General features: G+C 47.8%; 1 long non-coding RNA gene across 1 annotated transcript in view; it reads right to left on the reverse strand.

Moving 5' to 3' along the window:
- The window catches only part of LOC144107998 (uncharacterized), a 48897-nt gene extending 27918 nt beyond the window's left edge, over positions 1–20979 (reverse strand). Inside the window, exons 1-2 of the long non-coding RNA XR_013309459.1 lie at positions 20843–20979; positions 18682–18746 (exon numbers count right to left, since the gene is read on the reverse strand). This is a non-coding gene — a long non-coding RNA (uncharacterized LOC144107998). The remainder of the gene's footprint in view (positions 1–18681; positions 18747–20842) is intronic.
- Positions 20980–21189: the final 210 nt, after the last annotated feature.

Consider the following 21189-nt stretch of genomic DNA (forward strand, 5'->3'; position numbering starts at 1 on the left):
GCACAACCTGGACATGTTTCTTATTGTGTAAATAGTTTGTACATATTACTTCTCCTCCTATCCTCTCTTCCTGTCCCCTCAGCTCTTTCATTTCATTTCTCCATTCTTTCTGCTATCCTTTATTTCCGCTGCCCCAGCTCAGGTGCTTCAGTATCGATGGCAGATGCCGGGGCTAGCAAAAATCTTTTCCTTCCTTTTTACTATTATTTTTTAATAAAACCACTACCACCACCACCAGCAGCATCTTTGCGAACTAGACGGCTTTGTTCACTCGTAAGATGTGTCTTGCCGTTTTATGCCCCAGAGCCTCAGGTTTTGTTTGTAAGCCAAATGTTATTATTATTATTATTAATATTATTATTATTATTAGGAAAAGGAAAATCCGCCTGTCGTACATATCTCAGTGGACACCCAAACCGCGCCGTAAGGGAAGGAATATGAACTGAAAATTGGTTTTAACAAAAGGAGGCGACGCTTGTGTCACATATCTCGATACTTTTCTACTCCTGGGTTTTTGCTCAAGACACACACAACAATTTCGTTGCACGGCAGAGGTATAGAAGCTAGCTGTTAAAAAATGGCCTGGCTTAGCTTATGGTTAAGCCTAGGATGCGAAGCATACGTCGCTTGACAAGCCGTACTTCTCGTTCTTCTCCCGTTTCCGTGGCTCTTTGTAACTTGCGCTTTGCGGTCTGGCGAGCCGCCCTCTCCCTGGCCGACATCTCGCTGCTCAACTGACTCAACGAGTGCGTCGCCTTTTATACAATTGCGTGACGTCAGTATCTCCTAGCGGTAGGAGCGGGAGTTAGGCCGCCGGCGGAGGCTGCGCGTCCGCAAGCGAGCGCACGAGTTGAGCCCCAGCTTTCACAGTTGTTGTGACGTCATATCACGTGGTGCGCCGATGTAGGTCAAGTGGTAGCTACGCGGCCGCGCGCGGCGCAGCAAGGAAGAGCTCGGTTGTTCGGCTAGTATGCTTCGCATAAAAAAGCCGCCGATGTCAGTGCATGTTAAAGATCCCGTGGTGGTCAGAATTATTCCGGAGCCCTCAACTACGGCACCTCTTTCTTCCTTTATCCTTCAACTCCCTCCTTTATTCCTTCCCTTACGGCGCGGTTCAGGTGTCCAACGATATGTGATACAGATACTGCGCTATTTCCTTTCCCCGAAAACCAATTACATTTATATATAAACTTGAAGTGGTTTTGGGGAAAATTAAATGACACAGTATCTGTCCCACATATCGGCTCACACCCGAAACGCGCCATAAGGGAATGAAAAAAGGAGGGACTGAGAGAAGCCAGGAAGAAGGAGCAGTCATAGTGGAGGGCTGCGGAATAATTTCGACTGCCTGGGGATCTTTAACGCTCTGACATCGCAGAGCACCCAGGCGCCTTAGCGTTTCGCCTCCGTTGAAACGCGGCCGCCGCAATCGGGTTCGAAACCGGGTACTCCAGATCATTAGCCTAGCGCCCTGACCACTGAGCCACCGCGGAGGGTCTTAACACCCCCTTTATTTCACTTTCCTTCACTTACGGCGCGATTCGAGTGTCCACCAAGATATAGGACAGGCATAATTTCCTTTCCTCAAAAACAAATTTTTGTTTTATTTTTCTTCCCTTACGGGCGCGGTTCGGGTGTCCAATGAGAAATTTGAGACAGGCGTCATTTCCTTGTTTGACCTCTACCTATATTCAAGATGAAATTTGCGGCCACGATGTACTTTAGATCAAATTTGCGGCCCTGCTGGCATCTTGAAAAGCTGGCGTAGTGATGCTTTTCGCTTCAATATCCGCCAGAGTTGTTTTATTTCTGGCAGTGACTTTCTCATGTTTACCTACACACAAAATCTCATCAGCAAGGTAGCATAGTGTCATATTTAATATCTTTCTTTATTTCAAGAGTGCATGCGCTCGATATCCTGCTGTCACCTTTTGGCCTGTCATAACTCAGCTGCAAATATCCTGTAAATGTTTTAATCGATAAGTTGTCTAGAACTGTATGGGTTATGAGTCGGCAAATTTGTTGCATACATCTTTATTTCTCTGATGCTTAGAAACAATACCCAGACGCTATGGAGCAAAAAAAATGCGAATGCCATCTTACAAGTGCATAATGCCATCTAGTTGGCACTGCTGCTGCGAATAGAGAAAAAAAGAAAAGGAAAGCGCATGGGCCTGCCTACTGGCTCAAACCGAATCATGCTCGCTGCCGCGTGCTGAAAGTTGGAGAGTTAAAGGATAGGAAAGCGAAGACAGAAGGAAAAGGTGTGCGCAATTATGCCCCAGGCCGATCCCAGAGGCAGTGCACTACCGGGCCGACCCGTGCCAGAGAGTTTCAAGCCAAGCACACCGCCATATCTTGGGTCCAAGGACCCGCAAAAGATATTAAATCAGGTATCATGGTGGTGTCACACCATCTAATCAATTGGTTGCCTAGAACTGTACGAGCTATGCGGAAACTTTGTTGAATACATCTTTATCTAATGATTAGAAACTACACCCAGGTGCTCTGGGGAAAAAAACTGTGTGAACCAATTCTCCACATTCATACCGCAGCGACAATGCCATCTCATTGGTATTTAAGAATCGCAACTATTCGTATTCAGCGCACAAAGCTCTAATGGCGGTACAGTTAGCACATCTCACCGCTGTACTCACAGTATCAAGCTGCAGTTTTAGCAGGGTCATCATTAAAACTTCATTACAGTTTTGCACCAAATTGTTATATAATGTTAATCTGTTTTGCACTCAAAACATGATATAACATCATCTTTTAGTTTGTTTTGTCTGTCAGGTTCTGTAGCCTTCCTTTACCCGCCCTGAAAAATTAAAATTGGTTTTGAGGGAAAGGAAATGGCGCAGTATGTCTCACATATCGGCGGACACCTGAACCACACAGCACCGTAAGGGAAGGGATAAAAGAGGGAGTGAAAGAAGAAAGGAAAAAAGAGGTGCCGTAGTGGAGGGCGCTGGCGGTAGTGGTTTTATTAAAAATAATAATAAAAAGGAGGAAAAAGATGTTTGCTAGCCCCGGCATCTACCATCGATACTGAAGCACCTGAGCTGGGGCAGCGGAAATAAAGGACACCAGGCAGAATGGAGAAATGAAATCAAAGAGGTGAGGGGACAGGAATAGAGGACAGGGGGAGAAGTAATATGTACAAACCATTCACAAAATAAGAAATGTGACCAGGGTGTGCGCGTGATTAGTTCAATTTAGAGGAATTAAATCACACACGCGCACAGCACCGTGTTGGATACAACTGGAGTGGGGCATCCAGTTATTAACTCCGCAGTACTTTCGACCACCTGGGTATCTTTACCGTGCACTGACATCGCACAGCACACGGGCGCGTTACTGTTTCGCCTCCATCGAAACGCAGCCGTGCTCTCTCATAACAGCTCTTTCCTTCGCACCCGCGCCGCTCTGCAGTGGCCACGAGCCAGAGTTCCACGTTTGTTTTCCATACGCCGTTCAAGACCACGTGATATATAACGCATTCGTGCATCGCAGAGGAGTCAATATCTGGGCATGATTTGTCACTGGGAAGCAGCCGAAAGACCATTTGTTTACCCTCTGACACCTATCACATGGTTTGGGCCTGCCCCTCCAACCCCGCTATTCCCCCCATCCCCAACCAAACCCGGGAGGACTGGGAGGCGACCCTGCTCGGCTGCCACGACTTACAGGCCCAACAAGCCTTAGTCGGGCGCGCCCGTTCGGCGGCAACCGCCACTGGGGTCCCATACTAGGGACCTCCACCTAGTGCTTGTGCGGATCGGTCCCTTACGGGCTGATCCAAACATACCTCCTATTCATCCGTAATAAATGTTTTCCACCACCACCACCACCCGCTGTTCTTGCGCTTCGCGGCCTGTTTTAAAGCGAAACCTTTACTGGCCTAGCGGAGCTGGTTTCGCCGTGGGCTGCAATTGGACCGTTCGACCACAGACGCGCCGCAGCCTTGGCAACGCCACCGCCGCGTGAATATCTCCTCGCATTTCCTTTAACCCTTCCCTTAAGGCGCGGCTCAGGTGTCCCCCGAGATGTGAGACAGATACTGCAACCGTTTCCTTTCATCAAGAGACAGAGAGATATTAAACTTTATTTCCCAACGGATAAGGCGATCTACCCACCCCCGAAACTCAGGGCAGGGGTCGGGTGCCGCCCCCTCATATGCAGGCTGGGAGGTTTTGTTCCCCAGCAGCCTCTTCAGCCAGTTGGACGAGCAGGAGCTTGAGCTTAAGGCCTGAGTTGCGCAGCAGGGTCTCCCAGGTGTCTCTACTGTTTATATTGTGCGTCCCCCTGGGAGAGAACGGGCAATCCAATATTGTGTGGTCGAGGGTCCCTCCCGCGCCACAAAGGATATATTTATCGCCCCTGGCCTCGGGGAACATGTGATTCGCCATAACTGGATGCGGGTATGTATACGTTTGCAGTCGCCTCCCCGCGTTTGCTTGTCTAATTTTCGACTCTGGCGGGTGTACAAGTCTACGCTTCAATCTATAATGCTGCCTGATATCCCCATATTTTGCATGCGCTCCCCGCTCCCTCCGTCATCGAGGGGCCCTGTAGCGGCTCGGCAGTTGAAGCCTCGAGCCAGCTCGTGGGCCGCCTCTTTGCCGGGGACGGCTTCTTGCTCCGGAGTCCAAATTACTTCAATTTTTCTATCCAACTTTCTCTGGCCGAGGATTCTGGCCTCTAAGGGTGGGATCCTTCTCTTGTTAAATTTTGTATGGCAGTTTTGCTGTCACTGATGACAAACTTCACTCCGGTTCCAACGCAAGCTAGAGCCACCGCAGTTTCCTCGGCATCTTCTATGCTCTGCCCGCGCGAAGTGGCAGCTGCCACGGGGCTGCCCCTGCCGCTGACGACCGTTGCCAAAGTAAAACCGCCAACACCTCCCGCCGCGTCTACAAAGGCCACATATGTCCCGAAATTTTGCCGAATCTAATTTCTAATGACTCGGATCGTTTTTGCCTCCTGTGTTTGTTATATACTGGTGCATGTTTTTGGCAGGGCGGAATCGTCAGATTTTGTCTGAATTTTCTATCTACCTCCACCTTTTGTGTGGGACCCCTGTCCTGTTTTATTCCAACTTTGGTCAGAATGGCTCTTCCTGTTCTTGTGGTGCCAAGTCTCTCATTTTGAGAGGTTCGCACCGCCTCCGCCATTTCTCCCCATGTGTTGTGCACACCTAGAGCCATTAGTCTTTCTGTGTACGTGCACATGGACAGACCTAGCGCTCTTTTTACGCATTTTCTCTATAGAGACTCAATATTCACTTTTTCCACCGCTTTCAAATCTAGATACGGCGTTGCGTACCTCACCCGGCTGAAAAAAATGTACGCCTGTACCAGTTTAATCAAATTGTTTTGTTTAACCCTTGGCCTCTGCAAGCCACCCGCCTAATAAGGATCAGGGTCTGCTTCGCATAATTCTCCAGCCTTCTGATAGCCTCACCATTATGTCTGTTTGACTGTAGAATTCAGGTCCAAGATACCGATTTGCTCGACTTTTGGTACCTCCTTACCCGCCATTTTAATTTTTGATCTCCGACGGTGGCTTGCGCCTTAAGTGCTTCGGATTATATATCAATAATTCTGATTTCTGCCACGAGCACGCTAGGCCTCTCTTAGCCGCGTAATCGACTATAATGACGGTGGTGGCCTGAAGCAGGTTTTTGACAGCCGAATCACTTACTCGGTTGACCCAAAGGGTGATATCAATCGCATTTATACGAAGTTTAAATCCCTCGAGGTTTGCGAATTGCTCGGGGAGCTCTCTCATAGCCACGTTGAAGAGTAGGGGAGACAGCACCGATCCCTGGGGCGTACCCTTATTCCGTAGCTCAATAGCGGGGGATTCTAGCGTTTGGAACTGCATGCAAGCAGTTGTGCCCGTCAGGAAGTCCCTGATGTACCGATAAGTCCTAGTATGTACATCAACCTTGTTCAGCCCTTCCAAGACCGCCTCGTGCTTCACGTTTTCGAAAGCCTTCGTGAGGTCTAGCCCCAAAATGGCTTTCGCATCTTTAGACCTTGAGTCCATTATGGCATGTTTGATTTTAAACATGACATACTGCGTACCTGAGTGAGGCCGGAACCCAGCCATCTAATGTGTTCACAGATCGCCCTGCCCCATGAAGCTCATCAGTCTGGTCTGGACGACGTGCTCCATGAATTTCCCAACTCATGAAGTTGAGGAAATTGGTCGCATATTTGCCAATCGAAGAAGCTTCCGAGGTTTCGGTATTGAAATAATGCTTGCCGTCTTCCACTGTTGTGAGATTTCAAATTTTTTCCAACATTCCTGCATGTACTCCTTTAGACGCCTAATGCAGTCATCGTCTAGGTTTCTGAGCATTTTGTTCATTACCCCTTCAGGGCCAGGAGTCGACCTCGTTTTAATTACAATCTCTGCCCTTACAACCGCTTCTGTGATGGGGGCGTCCAGCGCCTCGTTAGACGCACCACCTTAGTCAGGTAGTGGAGTTCGCGAAGTTTCTCCCACGTACGTCTCAATTACCTTGTTCATGAAGTCATCAATGTTCGCTTGTAATGCGTGCCTCGCTTAAGCCAGTCTTATGCCGGATTGCGTCTTCGAGTTTTCAGGGTTCAGCAAGTGCCGGGGGAAGTTTCACGTCTTGAGAGGTTTATGCTCTCCTCCATTTCGGCTCACTTGCTGTCCAAATTTTGTGCGCATAGCTTGAAAGTATAAACTTCGATTTCCTTATTATGTCTTGCACTCGTCGTTCTGAGGTTGCGGTTCAATATCTGCTTTTTGAGACGACGCTCCATGCATTGCTTAGCTTCCCACATATGCAGAAGACGGCTGTCCGCAATCCCCGGGGCGTTATCTCCGTCTAGTGTTTTTGTCGCCTCTCAAACGTACGATTTGAGCGCCGTCGCCCAATCCTCAATGTTTCTGATGGGCTTCATTTCAAGAGCCCTCCTGATATCTCTAAATTAATCCCTCTTAAAGATGTCCGGGCGCACAAGCCCTGCGCGTTTTAAGGCATTTTTTCGGTATAGAAACAATTAAGTAGTGGTCGCTGCCAAAATTTAAATCCCAATTATGCCATTCTAAACCTTTTACGTGTTTCGAGAATGTCAGATCTGGAGATGTATCCTTACCAACGCTATTGCCCACACTCGCTGGCGTCGCGGTGTCCGTGTGCAGGGTGAGCCCTAGGTCATGCGTATGCTCCCATAGCTGGCTGCCTTTGGGCATTGCTGCGTCTACCTTCATTCGTGGTGACGTGCATTAAAGTCCCCCGCTATCAACAGTGGCTGGTTGCTTCAAATTTTGAGATGCTTGTGAATCTGATCTCTCAACCTCAACTTCCTATGCCTGGGTGAGCTGTGTAAATTTAAAAGGAATAGACTACAGTCTTGTTTTCCGGTTAAAATTTCGACAAACATGTTCTAAATCCCTCTAGAGTCTAGATCATGTTCAATAGTTGCGATATTTCTTTTCACGAGCGTTGTGACCGAAGATTTCTCCCTCCCGTCACAATGAAATGCCTGATAGCCTGAAAATTTTGCAGAGCCCCCAGTTTGCTGGAGAGCAATTGCCAATGGAGTGTCATTTAATAGCGGAAGGTACTGTTGCAGAATCGGCCGCTTGCTCCAGAAGGCGCGACAGTTGCACTGCCAGATTTTATTTTCATTTGTGCGCCTAGCCATTTTGCAGTTGCGAGACGGTCTGCTCCATACTCTGTTGCCACCCGTTTATGGCGGCCATCTCATTCCTTAACCTTTGGCAATCCTTGGCCTGTTTTCATAAAAATCTTTCATCAAAACCAATTTTCAATTTAATCTTTCTTCTTTATTATTTTCCTCCCTGCTTTATCTTGTCTCTTATTGCGCGGTTCGGGTGTCGACTAAGATGTGACAGATACTGCGCCATTTATTTTCTTTAAAAGCCAAACAAAATAGCCGCCGTCGTTCACTGGTTTCAGTGGCGTTGAGGAGACTGTAGAGGTTGTTGATTTTCACTAAAGGAAAGGCACACAACTGGCTCCTTGGGTCAGTGGACACAAGCTCGCTTTTATCTTTGTGACGTTGGTGCCCGACTGCCAATGAAATTTATAATTGGTTTTTCGGGAAAGGAAAAGGTGGTGGTGGTGATAGTGGTTTTATTTAAAATAATAGTAAAAAGGAAGGAAAGGATTTTTGCTAGGAAAAGGCGCAGTATCTGTTTCATATATCGTTGGACACCTGAATGGCGCCTTAAGGGAAGGCATAAAAGAGGGGTGAAAGAGAAAGGAAGAAAGAAGTGGCGTTGTGAACGTCTGCGGGATAATTTCGACCACCTGGAGATCTTTAACGTGCACTGACATTGCACAGCACACGGGCGCCTTAGCTTTTTGCCTCCATAAATACGCAGCCGCCATGGTCAGGCTCGGACCGGGGAACTCCGGATCAGTAGTCGAGCGCCCTAACCAGTGAGCCACCGCGTCGGGGCTAATTGCTAACACCTGCTTTGTCTCTCTGTCTGTGTGTTGCTGCCAGGAAGAAACAAAAGTGAAATGCACAGGCCTGCACACTGGCTCAAGCCTAGCCACAATCGCTGCCACGTGCAGATAGTAGGAGGGTTGAAAGATGGGATAGAAAGACAGGATAGTAAAGACGCGCTAACGACAAGGCCTATCCCGGAGGCAGTGCAATACCGGGCCAACCGGTGGCCGAAGTGAAGCAACCTTCAAACCTTCCGCCACATTTCGGTCCGCACCTTATATAGGCAGCGCGCCTTCCATGCCACCCTGGCAGGTGGCAGTTAATGGTTGATCGTGAGAGGTTGGTCACCCAATGAACGCTGAGGCCTACTGCTGAGGGCCGCGGTCTGCTGTAACGGTGTCAGCGCTAATGCATGTAGCCAACATCTCTATTACCACCGCCACGTAATTCAAAGTGCGATTGACGTGTCCACTGACCCAAGGAGCCAGTTGTGCACCCTTCCTTTTCTCAAAATCATCGGCGTCTTGAACGATGTCGACGCATGGCTGACAGACGTTGCTGCGAGGAAGTAGGAAAAGGAAAGAGCACGGGCCTGCCTACTGGCTCGAGCCGAGCCACGCTCGCTGTCACGTGCTGAAAGTAGGAGATTGAAAGTAGGGCCCTTAGAAATACTTCCAAGTATTTCTAGGGACCCTACTGAAAGGATAGGGGGAAATATAGAAAAGGCGCTGCGCACTAATAGTCCCATAGGCCCCCGGCCGATCTGGCCGACCCGTGCCAGAGTGCGTCTAGCACTCCGCCATATTCCAAAAATAACTTTAATCTTGGGTCCAAGGACCAGCAGCAGATAGTTAAACGGGTATCAGGGGTATCAGATTGAGGTGTCCACTGACCCAAGGAGCCAGCTGTGCGCCCTCCTTTTCCTGAATATCACCGGCGCCTTGAACGTTGTCGACGCCGAAGCCTACGCCAATGAACATAATGATCGGCTACAGGTTTCGCTTTATATACATCATCGATTTGCTGAGCTAATCCACATTTTGTTGCATGCCAGTATGAGAAATGCCCTTTTCAATTTCCTTCTTTATAATAACTTAAGCTTGTTTCCTTTTTTACGGGACTAAAATAAGGCCTTCTAGATTTAAAAAAACTTAGCTACGTATACCCTGGCATAGCTGAGCTATGCCGGGGTATACGTAGCAAGAGGTACGGCATTTCCTGATTACGTCTAGTTGTTTTGCTTGTCGTCATGGCTCGTGTTAGACATTGAAGACGAGACATGTGGTGATAATAATAATAATTGGTTTTTTGGGGGAAAGGAAATGGCGCAGTATTTGTCTCGTATACCGTTGGACACCTGAACCGCGCCGTAAGAAAAGGAATAAAGGAGGGAGTGAAAGAAAGGAAGAATGAGGTGCCGTAGTGGAGGGCTCTGGAACAATTTCGACCACCTGGGGATCCTTTCTTCTTTCACTCCCTCCTTTATCCCCTCCCTTACGGCGCAATTCAGGTGTCCAACTATATATGAGACAGATACTGCGCCATTTCCTTTCCCTCCAAAACCAATTAATATTATTATTATTGTTATCTTTAACGTGCACTGACATCGCACAGCACACGGGCGCATTAAGCGTTTTTCCTCCATAAAAACGCAGCCGCCGCTGTCGGGTTCGAACCCGGGAACTCCGGACCAGTAGTCGAGCGCCCTAACCACTGAGCCACCGCGGCGGGTAAAGACATGTGGTGCAGGCGGCACATTATTCAAGCGGCGTCTCCACTTGGCGATGAGCTCTTTTCTCTGCTCCGGCGTCCCCGCACCTCTCTCGGCCTTGCGTCGGTCTTTCTTCCTTGCTTCGACGGCTAACTGCCAGACCACAACCTTGGGGTATGACGACTCGAGTTTATCCCGTCTTCTACGCCGCGCAGCGTCGGTCCCGCTCTCCTTGTTTTTCATGACAGTGGTTACGCCGCCGTATCGTCCCCCCACCCCGCTGTATATGACGCCGCGAACTCCCCTGCGCGCGTGAGACTCCTCGGAGAGGCGCGCATGTGCAAGAGACCGCAAAACTGCTTGGACCGAGGCGAGGGGCGTCTGCTCCGCGGTCGACGCACCGCGCCGGCAGCTACGCAGGTTTGCTGTCACTCGGCTCCTCGCACATGCGCAGTAAACGTCGAAACTCGTCGGTCGGAGGCGAGCGGCGTCTGCTCCGCGGTCGGCGCGGTACACCAGCTGCGCGGCTCTGACGTCACTGAGCTCCTCGCGCATGTGCAGAACTGACGACCGGCGGCCCCAACGAAACAGCGAGACTGGGGGTGATGTAGCCCTCAATACGAAAACCACTCAGAAATCAGAAAAAATCCAGTGGAATTATCCCAGCTGCAGCGTGAAACTGTAGGCATTCCGGATGCAGGACTTCTGAGAGGGTCGTGCTAAGAAAAAGAAATAGACGTGAATGGAATAGAAACAAGTTAAAAATAGGAAAATGAATTGCAATATAACAAACCCTTCGCTCCATTTTAATGCGTACAGTTTCCCATATTTTCATTTGCTTCCATTGTTAGATCATGTCTTATTCTGTGGCCTGCACTTCTGCGCTTGTTTGCTGTTTTTTCCTTTCATCATCTGTCATCTGTGAATTTTAATTTCTGCTTTTTTAATTATCTTTCCCAGTGGTCTGAAGTCTAGAGTTACTTAAGTGTGATGCGGCGCCTGGTAGCAACATGGTTCTGGTTTCTGATGACACTATATGTTTTGTAGCCCATCGTAACTAAAAGGGAAGTGCAGGTGATTATCTACATGTCAGTGAGTGATATCGCCAGCTGTAATTTTCAGTATGTCCTGCTTTGCCTGCATACATATCCTGTGAATTCATTTCCTACTAGTAAGCAGCGGGAAGCTTGTGCCTGTGATGGCTATTCTGGGTTCATCCCATTGTCACTGCCTTTCGATAGACTTTAAATTGATGGTATAACCCTATTGAAAAATCTCGTATATATGTGTTAAATGTGTCTCATATATACGCAATTATTGGATATGTGTCCACATATATGGTCGTATGAATACGTGCTCGTATGGTATGCGCGTTCTCTCCACGTATGGCGAAACACATATATACGAGTGATACGTGCCTCACATATACGCTAATGGATATGTGTCACTCCGGTCCCTCATATATACGAGGGCCACGTAACCTTCGTACAGATACGAGGGCCTCGACATGGGGATACAATGGCCTTGCAACACGTACTCTGGTGTACAGTTAATACCTCTGAATATGTAGGCTACCTGAATGAACTTGCAACCCTTCAGTGCAGCAAATGCTGCATCCCAGCACTAAATACCAGGCTGCAGTCAATGAAATAATTTTTCTTGCTGCCTTTATTTTATCATTTTTATCTGACTACAGTCATTGACTACAGGGGCAGGTGCAGGCGATGATTACTTGTTGTCCCTCAGCATGTCCGCCAGGTAGCAATTCAACTGCTCTGCGCATTTTCTCATCCTCGGCAGCTTGTGCAGCTTTGTTGTATGCATCAAATGCGTCTGACAGAGTATTAATAATGACAAAATTGAAGACATGCAGGTGCTGTAAAATAAAGGTATTTAAGTCATGCACACTTAAATAAACAAATGCCTTTGTCAGTCAGGAAATGTACCTAAATAAAAGAGGCTTACTGCCCACAGCTGCTAGATTTTCTGAGCTCATCCGATGCTTCTGCATGCCACCAGCCTTAAGGAATTGCCGGCACACTGAGCCGGTGATGCTCCTTCCCTGAACGCTCTTTCCCCTAGGGCTCTTCGGGGAAGGAGCATCACCAGGAAGGAGCGTCACTTTTGTGGGGAACCCCACAAAAGTTTTCTGGCGTCCTTGCAAAACAGGAAGTCTCGACCTTGGGAAAGAAGCCAGCGCCACCGCTCTGCACTGAAAATTTCCGCTCCCGAGGTGGATCTGCAATAAAACAGCTGCACATATGCTTTGTATAACGCCCTATAACAGATTGGGGAGAGAAGTATTTGCCACATTAAAACTGCTAAAATCCTTTTCCTCAGGACTCCTATATGCAACATTAAGAAAATGGCAGTTTTCCTTGCAAACGCTACTAATGATAAAACATGACACATCGCTCTCTTCTTCGGAGTGAGCAGCACGATGGGCCACCAGGTCACGTTTATGTGCAATCATATAAGCTGCCTTTGACAACCATAGATGAGCCTTTTTATCTTTACTTCAGGCTCCACTGCACCCTGGCAACAGTAATGCTGCCAAATATTCGGAAGCACAGAACTAACAGATGAAAGATTATGAATATTTACCACACAGCAAATATATCTTAGCACAAGAGGCTCTGCTAATTAGACATGAAAGGTGAAAGGTTGTGGTCATGGCTTAGTGATCTAAGAGTTCATTAAGCAAAGCTGCCCTGAGCTGTCACAGGTTCAAATTGTGCCTGGGGCTCATGTGCAGGCAATTGTTTTCCGCTCCACGCCATTTGGATGGAAAATTCCACGTGTCCGAGAGGTGTGCACTGATCCTCAGCCATATACGCTTCCACAGTTTCTAGATTGTCTGCCTGCAGTTACCAAGAACGAGAGCTACAAGCATTTCAAGCTTACAAACTAGTTCTAAATATGAGAAGCCATCGTACCTGGCCATTGACCTCAGCAAGAACACCTGGATTCTATGGTGCAGCAGGACCCATGCTAGTGGAAGCCTGGAAAGTGTGCAAAGTGTTCGCATTTGCAACAAGAGTAATGTACAGTGTCGGTGAAGTCATAAGGCCAAAGGCTTTTCGCTTCAGCCGCATAACAGAGCCATTACAGCAATATTAAAGACCAAGTGACCTTGAAGTGCTAGCAGGTTTCTTCTTGCGATACAGAAGCTTCCTGCTTGACTACAGTTTTGAATGATCCGCTACATGAATTATTATAGGAACATTGATTTCACTGGAGCTGAATGCTGTAGCCTTAACACTTTTGACCTAGACTGTACATGGTACATTAAAGGGACAGTGAGGAGAACTCAATCAATTTTCTTTTGTAAGCAAAATGTGATAGTTCAGCATTTCATGGCTTTGTTGCCGCTTGTCCGAGAGCGAAAGATGCATTTATTTCAAAGAAATTTGCATTCGAAGTTGAAAAAGTTTTTCCCGCCACTCCGAGTCAAACTCGGGAAATCTTATGACATCACGGCGCACTCTTATGACGTTACAGGACGTAGTGACAAGAAACGTGACGTAAACGCAGACTCTGTGATTTCTCGCGGCTAGCGGTGCGGTCTAGCAGCAGCCAAAATGAAAGCTACCGCCGCCACACGTTGAAGGCATCTATCGGGGGTCGCTACCATTGCTTCGTCTACGTTTGCACCAGCATCTTGCCAGCGTTACGATAGATACCGTTCCCGAGCCCGATGACAAAGTTCTCGCAAAAACTCCGGCCTGCTTTTCAGCGACCTCTGCCCCACAGAGCGTGCGATGACTTTGAGGGAGCACGGTTAGTTAGGCGCTGGCGGGTCGTTCCCCCTTCCGCCATGAGCAGCCATTGCAAATTAAATATCATAACCCCAGTGCGGGGAGTCGCGAGGGGGCCAGGACAAGGTCAGTGCGTCGCCGCCATCGGAGGCTGGCCGGGGCTTTGGGGTCAACAGATTGTGATTCCTTGAACGGCGCGGTTGCACGGTGCAGAAGACGGCGTCCAGGTCTCCCACGGTTGCAAGGGCGAGGTTATTTATTTATTTTTTTGCCACAAAAACGGATGGGTACTCAAGGACGCTCGCATTTAAAGTAGGCGGCTTGAAAGTAAGGCCGACACTTCAACGGCTTCTCTGCGTTTCCGGAGGTACAGGGTCCACTGGATCGGTTCTCTCGCCCACTTGCATGTACCTTCAGATGTGTACTGTGAATGGATTAAATTAGCCGAGAGTTCGAAAAGAACAGCACCGCCCAACGACCGAAGCTATTGAATGATGTCACAACGCGCACCTCGCCGCGGAACCGTATCAGTCTGGTCTGGCTGGCACAGCTGGCGCACTCGGCGCGAAATAGAGACATGCTCCAAGTCTCCGCCAGTGTGGTCAGAGTGCGCCTAAGCTGCCGAACGCGTCACCAGTCAAGCGCAGTTGGAGTATAGAGGGTCTCGCTTTGGCCGACGTGACGTTGGTGTGCAGTGCGCGCGCATGCGTTACGCCAGGCTATAAACGCGCATTAAAGGGACACTGAGGAGAAATTGAGATTGCGTTGTATCGAGAGAATACAAGCTCCTGATCACAAAAACGCAACTCTTACTGAAAACAAAGCTCTTGTAAGGTAGAAAATAGCAAGGACCAAAACACAGGTATCGCCGCCACAGGGCAATCTCGCAAGTACAAGCGTGATGACGTCATAGGACAAGAGACGCCACCTTGGAGGAATGTTCTTTTTTACATGGAAGCTGCTAAATCTCTGAGGCTGACAAAAGAAGGTTTCGCGGTTCAATATTGAAGTAAGTTTTGTTTTAAACCGATAGCGCACTTTTAACACACCAGGAACACAGACAAAAGACAACCTAAATGTTGGAAGCAAAGAAAACCAATGCTTGGGGGGCCACAGGCAGCCACGAGAGTTTCGATTTGTTATGGCGCTTCGCGTCTATGAGCTTTGCGTGCCCCGAGGTTTTGTTTTTGACGCACCTCGATTTACAAGTGCCGAACAGCAGAGGAACTCCAAGTGCCGCTTCAAGTAATAGTTAACCTTTGAAGGAGCCTGTTAAGGCTGGTCAAATGATCGCCACGGTCGATGAAAAACTATCATGGCACGATGGTCGGTGATCATACAAGGCAGTTCGCAGTATAAAGAGCACTTGTGTCTTCCCACGCTCGCCCGGCGAAACATTCTTGGCTGTGCCAGTCAACTTCAAACTACTGAACGGAAATCATTTATTAGAGACGGGAGACAAGGTACAAGACAGTTAAAAAAAATTGATGGCCTAGCTGTGTTAGGCCATGATATACGTAGCGAAAGCGCAGAGACTTCTGCATCGGAAGAGTGCAATCACTAGATGCGCCTTTATTCATGGTTAAATCTTGAGCCGTCGTGGCGGAGTGGGTAGAGTCTCCGCCTCAAACTACAAAGGCCCTTGTTCGATTCTGAGCCTCGGCACAGGTTTTTTTTTCAGTGAGTGGGCGGGGGTTTCAGTGGCTACCATAGGTGCCGCCACTGAATACGTTGGTTAGCTGTTAAGCGCAGGCTCTGTTAAGGTGCGTTTACGCTCCGGAGTAATGCGCGCGCGCTGCATGGCGACGTCACATCGGCCAAACCGAGACCCTCTATGCTCCAACTGTGCTTGACCGCCGACCGCGTTCGGCAGTTTCGGCGTACTCTGACCGCACTGGCGGAGACTTTAAGCATGTCTCTATTTTGCGGAGGGTGCGCCAGCCACCGCCGGCCGGCCAGACCGATTCAGCTCTGTGGCGAGGTACGTGTTGTGACGTCATTCAATAGCTTCGGCAGTTGAACGCAGCTGTTGTTTTCGAGCTCTCGGCTAATTTATTCCATTCACAGTACACATATGAAGGGTACATGCAAGTGGGCGAGAGAGCCCGATCCAGTAGACCCCGTACCGCCGGAAACGCGCGGAAGCCGTTGAAGCGTGGCTTTACTTTCAAGCCGCCAACTTTAAACGCAAGCGCCCTTGAGTATCCATCCGGTTTTTTTTTTGGCAAAAAATAAAATAAACAACCTGGCCCTTGCAACCGTGGGAGACCTTGATGCCGCCTTCTGCACCGTGCAACCGCGCCAATCAAGGAATCGCAATCCGTTCGCCCCTAAGCCCCGGCCAGCCTCCAATGGGCGCGACTCACCGACCTTGTCCTGGCCCCTTGTGACTCCCCCCACTGGGGTTATGATATTTGATTTGCAACGGCTGCTCATGGCGGAAGGGGGAAACAACCCGCCGGCACCTAACCTAACCGTGCTCCCTCAAAAGCATCGCACGCTCTGTGGGGCTGAGGTCGCTGAAATGCAGGCCGGAGTTTTTGCGAGAACTTCGTCGTCAGGTTCGGGAACGGGATCGATCATAACGCAGACAAGACGCCGGTGCAAACGTAAACGAAGCGACAGTAGCGACCCCCGATAGATGCCTTCAACGTGCGGCGGCAGTAGCTTTTCATTTCGGCTGCTAGACCACACTGCTAGCCGCGAGAAATCACGTCTGCGCGTACGTCACGTTTCACGTCACTGCGTCCTGTAGCGTCATAAGAGTGTGCCGTGATGTCATAAAGTTCCCGAGTTTGAATCGGAGTGGCGAGAAAAACTTTTTCAACTTTGAATCCAAATTTCTTTGAAATAAATGCATCTTTCACTCCCGGACAGGCGGGCAACAATGCCTTGAAATGCCGAACTATCAGATTTTGCTAACAAAAATAATTTGATAGAGTTCTCCTAACTGTCCCTTTAACAGAGCCTGCGCTTATCCGCTAACCAACGTATTCGGTGGTGGCATCTATGCGCGCCACTGAAACCCCCCACCCACTCACTGAATAAAAAAAAAACCTGTGCCGAGGCTCGGAATCGAACCAGGGCCATTGTAGTTTGAGGCGGACTCTACCACTCCGCCATGACGGCTGAAGATTTAACCATGAATAAAGGCGCATCTAGTGAGTGCACTCTTCCGCTGCAGAAGTCTCCGCGCTTTCGCTACGTATATCCTGCCTAACACAGCTAGGCCATCAATTTTTTTTTAACTGCCTTGTACCTTGTCTCCGTCCCTAATAAATGATTTCCATTAAGTAGTTTGAAGTTGACTGGCACAGCCGGGAATGTTTCGCGGGCGAGCGTACGACGACACAAGTGCTCTTTATACTGCTAACTGCCTTGTATGATCACCGACCATCGTGCCATCATGGTTTTTTCATCGACCGCGGCAATCATCTGACCAGCCTTAACAGGCTCCTTCAAAGGTTAACTAGCACTTGAAGCGGCACGGGAGTTCCTCTGCTGTTCGGCACTTGTAAATCGAGACGCGTTAAAATAAAACCATTAGGCACACAAAGCTCATAGACACGAAGCGCCATAACAAGTCGAAACTTTCCTGGCCGCCTGTGGAGCCGCCAAGCGTCGGCTTTCTTTGCTTCCAACATTCAGGTTGTCTTTTGTCTGTCTTCCTTGTGTGATAAAAGTGCACTATCGGTTTTAAAACAAAATTTACTTCAATATTGAACCGTGCAACCTTCTTTTGTCAGCCTCAGATTCGCAGCTTCATGTAGGAAGGAAAATTCTTCAACGTGGCGTCTCTTGTCCATTGACGTCATCACGCTTGTACTTGCGAGATTGCCCTGTGGCGTCGATACATGTATTTTGGTTCTTGCTATTTTCTACTTTACAAGAGCTTTGTTTTTCAGTAAGAGTTGTGTTTTTGTGATCAGGAGCTTATATTCTATCGATACAAGCCAACTTCAATTTCTCCCTCAGTGTTCCTTTAATTGGCATCTCCAGGATATTTTAAAGCACTTTGAGTTTACTATCACATTACACTTCTTGAACCTTGTCTCAGTTGCAAGAAATAATTCTGCAAAATAATGGAATGTCAACAACTAGAACACAAACAAAAACTGTGTTTCGACCACAAAGCCATCGCTAAGCAATACTGCTCCGAGCTGCCGCAGGTTAAAAATGTGCCTAGGGCTGCTCTGCAGACAATTTTTTTTTCTGCTTCATATTATTCGGACAGAAAATTTCCCATTTCCGAGAGGTGTGCAGTGATGCTAATCCCCATGTTTCCGGTTTCTAGATTGTTTGCCTGCATTTATCAAGGATGAGAGCTAAAAGCATTTCAAGCTTACAAAATCATTCTTGTAAGATCGACAATTGGGCTTTGATTTCCCAGCGCCCCGTGCTGAAGAAGGAGCAAAACACAGGCGGAAGACGAGGCTGACAAAGTTCAGTTTGGCACACAGAAACGCTTGGCCACCGAGGTGCGCTGTGCTAGCAGATTGTGGCCGTCGACACTTCTTGTTAGCACTGCGCACCCAGCCCCTCCACAACTGTAAAACGCAAATCAAACAAGAAGTGTGGATGGCCACAATCTTTGTTAGCACGGCGCACCCCGGTAGCCAAGCGTTCCTGAGCACCAAACTGAACTTTGTCAGCCTCGTCTTCCGTCTGTGTTCTGCTCCTTTATCAGCACTGGCCGATGGGGCATCAAAGCCCACTTGTCTTACATTCTAAATATGCGACACCTTCATACCTGGCTGCTGACCTCAGCAAGATATCCGGGTTCTGTGGTGCAGCAGGATCCATGCTAGTGGAAGACTGCAAAGTATGAAAAGTGTTCACATTTGCTACAAAAGACTAATGTACAAGGTAAATTAAACGGCAACTTCAGAGCATTTTCAAACATATTCTGTTTACTATCACATTACACTTCTTGAGCCTGGTCAGAGTCCCGAGAAATAATTTTTCCAAATAAGGAGCAAAGAAATAATGAAATACCACTAACTAGAACACAAAAAAACTTGATTTCAATCAACAGATCAAAATATGATGGAAAAGTGTTTTACTGGTAACACTGGTGACTCACATTCTGTAATGCACCAACTAGCTTTAAAGGAGTATAAACACCCATCTTTTGGGTGTGTGTTTTTGCTTTCTAATGAGGCATCAGGCATTATTATACATGGATTACCTTGTGGTATTCTCCTATTCTCAAGTCTAGCAAGAGAACAGCAGTTCACAATTGGTAGCGAGGTAAGGGAAAAGGTAAAGGAATACGTCTATTTAGGGCAGGTATCAATAGTGACAACTGATCCGGATTATGAGGGAATAACTACAAGGATAAGATTGCGATGGAGCGCATATGGCAGGGTCTCTCAGGTCATTAATGGCAGTTTACCAATGTCCCTCAAGGGAAATGTGTACAACAGCTGTATCTTACCAGTACCCACCTATGGGGCAGAAAAGTGGAGGCTAACAAAAAAGGGTTCAGCTTAAGCTGAGGACAACGCAGTGAGCCACGGAAAGAAAAATTATAGGCGTAACGTTAAAGCAGTATAACACCTACCGTTTGGGTGCGTGCTTTCTTGCTTGTAATGATGCATAAGGCATTATTATACATGGAGTAGCAGCTAGTAATCTCTTACGACCGCTTAATAATTTTTAATAGCATTTATTTTTCGTCCAGTTTCGGCTTCAACACTTGAACAAGGACAGTGACGTCAATGTGTGCTTACACGTCACTAGACATGAAAAAACAGCAATATAATCGCTGCTTGCACATTTGTTGTCATTCCAGCAATTGAGGAAGGCTGATTTCAACACTGCAGTAAATTAGAACAATGAAGCACCGATTCTATGGACATTTTTCCATGGCTCACGTGAAGGAAAAGCCCTCTTTGACGTCAGAGCCATCGTTCGGCTGTTCCAAAACTGAAACAGCATGCCAGAAAAAAACAATTATAAATTATTTAGCGGTCGTAGGCAAACATCACATGGTGATTCATGCCTAGTAGCGTCTTCTGCATCATTGAAGAAAAGAAAACATGCCACCAAAATTAGGTGTCTATACTCCTTTAAGAGACCGGAAGCAGGAAGAGTGGTTGAGAGAACACACGCGGGTTAATGACATCGTAGCCAAAATCAAGAGGAAGAAATTGGCTTGAGCGGGGAATGTAATGCGAAGGTAAGATAGCTGTTGGTCCTTAAGGGATTCCAAGAGAAAGAAAACATAGCAGGGGGCGGCAGAAGGTTAGGTGGGCAAATGAAATTAAGAAGTTTGCAGGCATAAGGTGGGCGCAGCTGGCAAGACATGGTTAATTGGAGAGACATGGGAGAGGCCTTCACCCTGCATTGGGTGTAATCAGGCTGATGATGAAGATTCTCCCATGATTAGTAAATAATTTATAATCGAATTTCTTTCTCGCGCCGTTTCAGTTTCAAGAGATGAATGGGGACTATGACGTCAAAGTGAGCTTATAGGTCATGCGTGGCATGAGAAACTGCAATATAATCGGTGCTGCTACATTTGTCATTCCGACTATTGAGGAAGGCTGGCTTCAACACTGTAGTGAATTAAAACGATCAAAAAGCAATTACATCGCATTTTTTTCATGCCTCACGTTACATATAACCTCTCTGATGTCACAGTCTTCACTCGGCTGTTGAAATCGAGACAGCATGGCAGAAAAATTTGATTATAAATTATTTACAGGTCCCAGGCAAACACCACATGATGATTCATTCATAGCAGTGTCTTCTGAATCATTGTAGGGAAGAAAACATGCCACCAAAATAAGGTGTCTACACATCTTTAAATCTTTAAATTATCATTGGGCTTTTTCAAATTGCCGTGCTCGGAGAGCCTGTTCGCTGCCAGAAAATTCACTCCTGACAGGAAGGTGCATCATGCTCACATGAACTAGTCGCCGCCAGAACCAGCCTGCTGGCAATCATGGCGCCAAGGCCGTCCATGGATCACGGAAGGCGAGTGCCCTCTGCTGCTTTGCTTGATGTTGCGTCTCATTGCTCGCATGCGTACGGTAGAAATCTGATCCTTGGGAGCGAAAGAAAGGACGGTAGTTATTCAGGGCAGCCGCGGACTCATGCACTCAGATGCGTACATCGGCGGCAACAACGCAAGTATATGTCCTTCAGTGCGTTGTGTGCTGTCGTGAAGTGTGCATGTAAGCTTCGAGATATCCACAAAAGCATATGTGACGGGCAGTCGCACTCTAAAGACTTGCATTTGACACCACATAGG

Source organism: Amblyomma americanum, chromosome 1, assembly GCF_052857255.1.
Source record: "Amblyomma americanum isolate KBUSLIRL-KWMA chromosome 1, ASM5285725v1, whole genome shotgun sequence".
Classification (NCBI taxonomy): domain Eukaryota; kingdom Metazoa; phylum Arthropoda; class Arachnida; order Ixodida; family Ixodidae; genus Amblyomma; species Amblyomma americanum.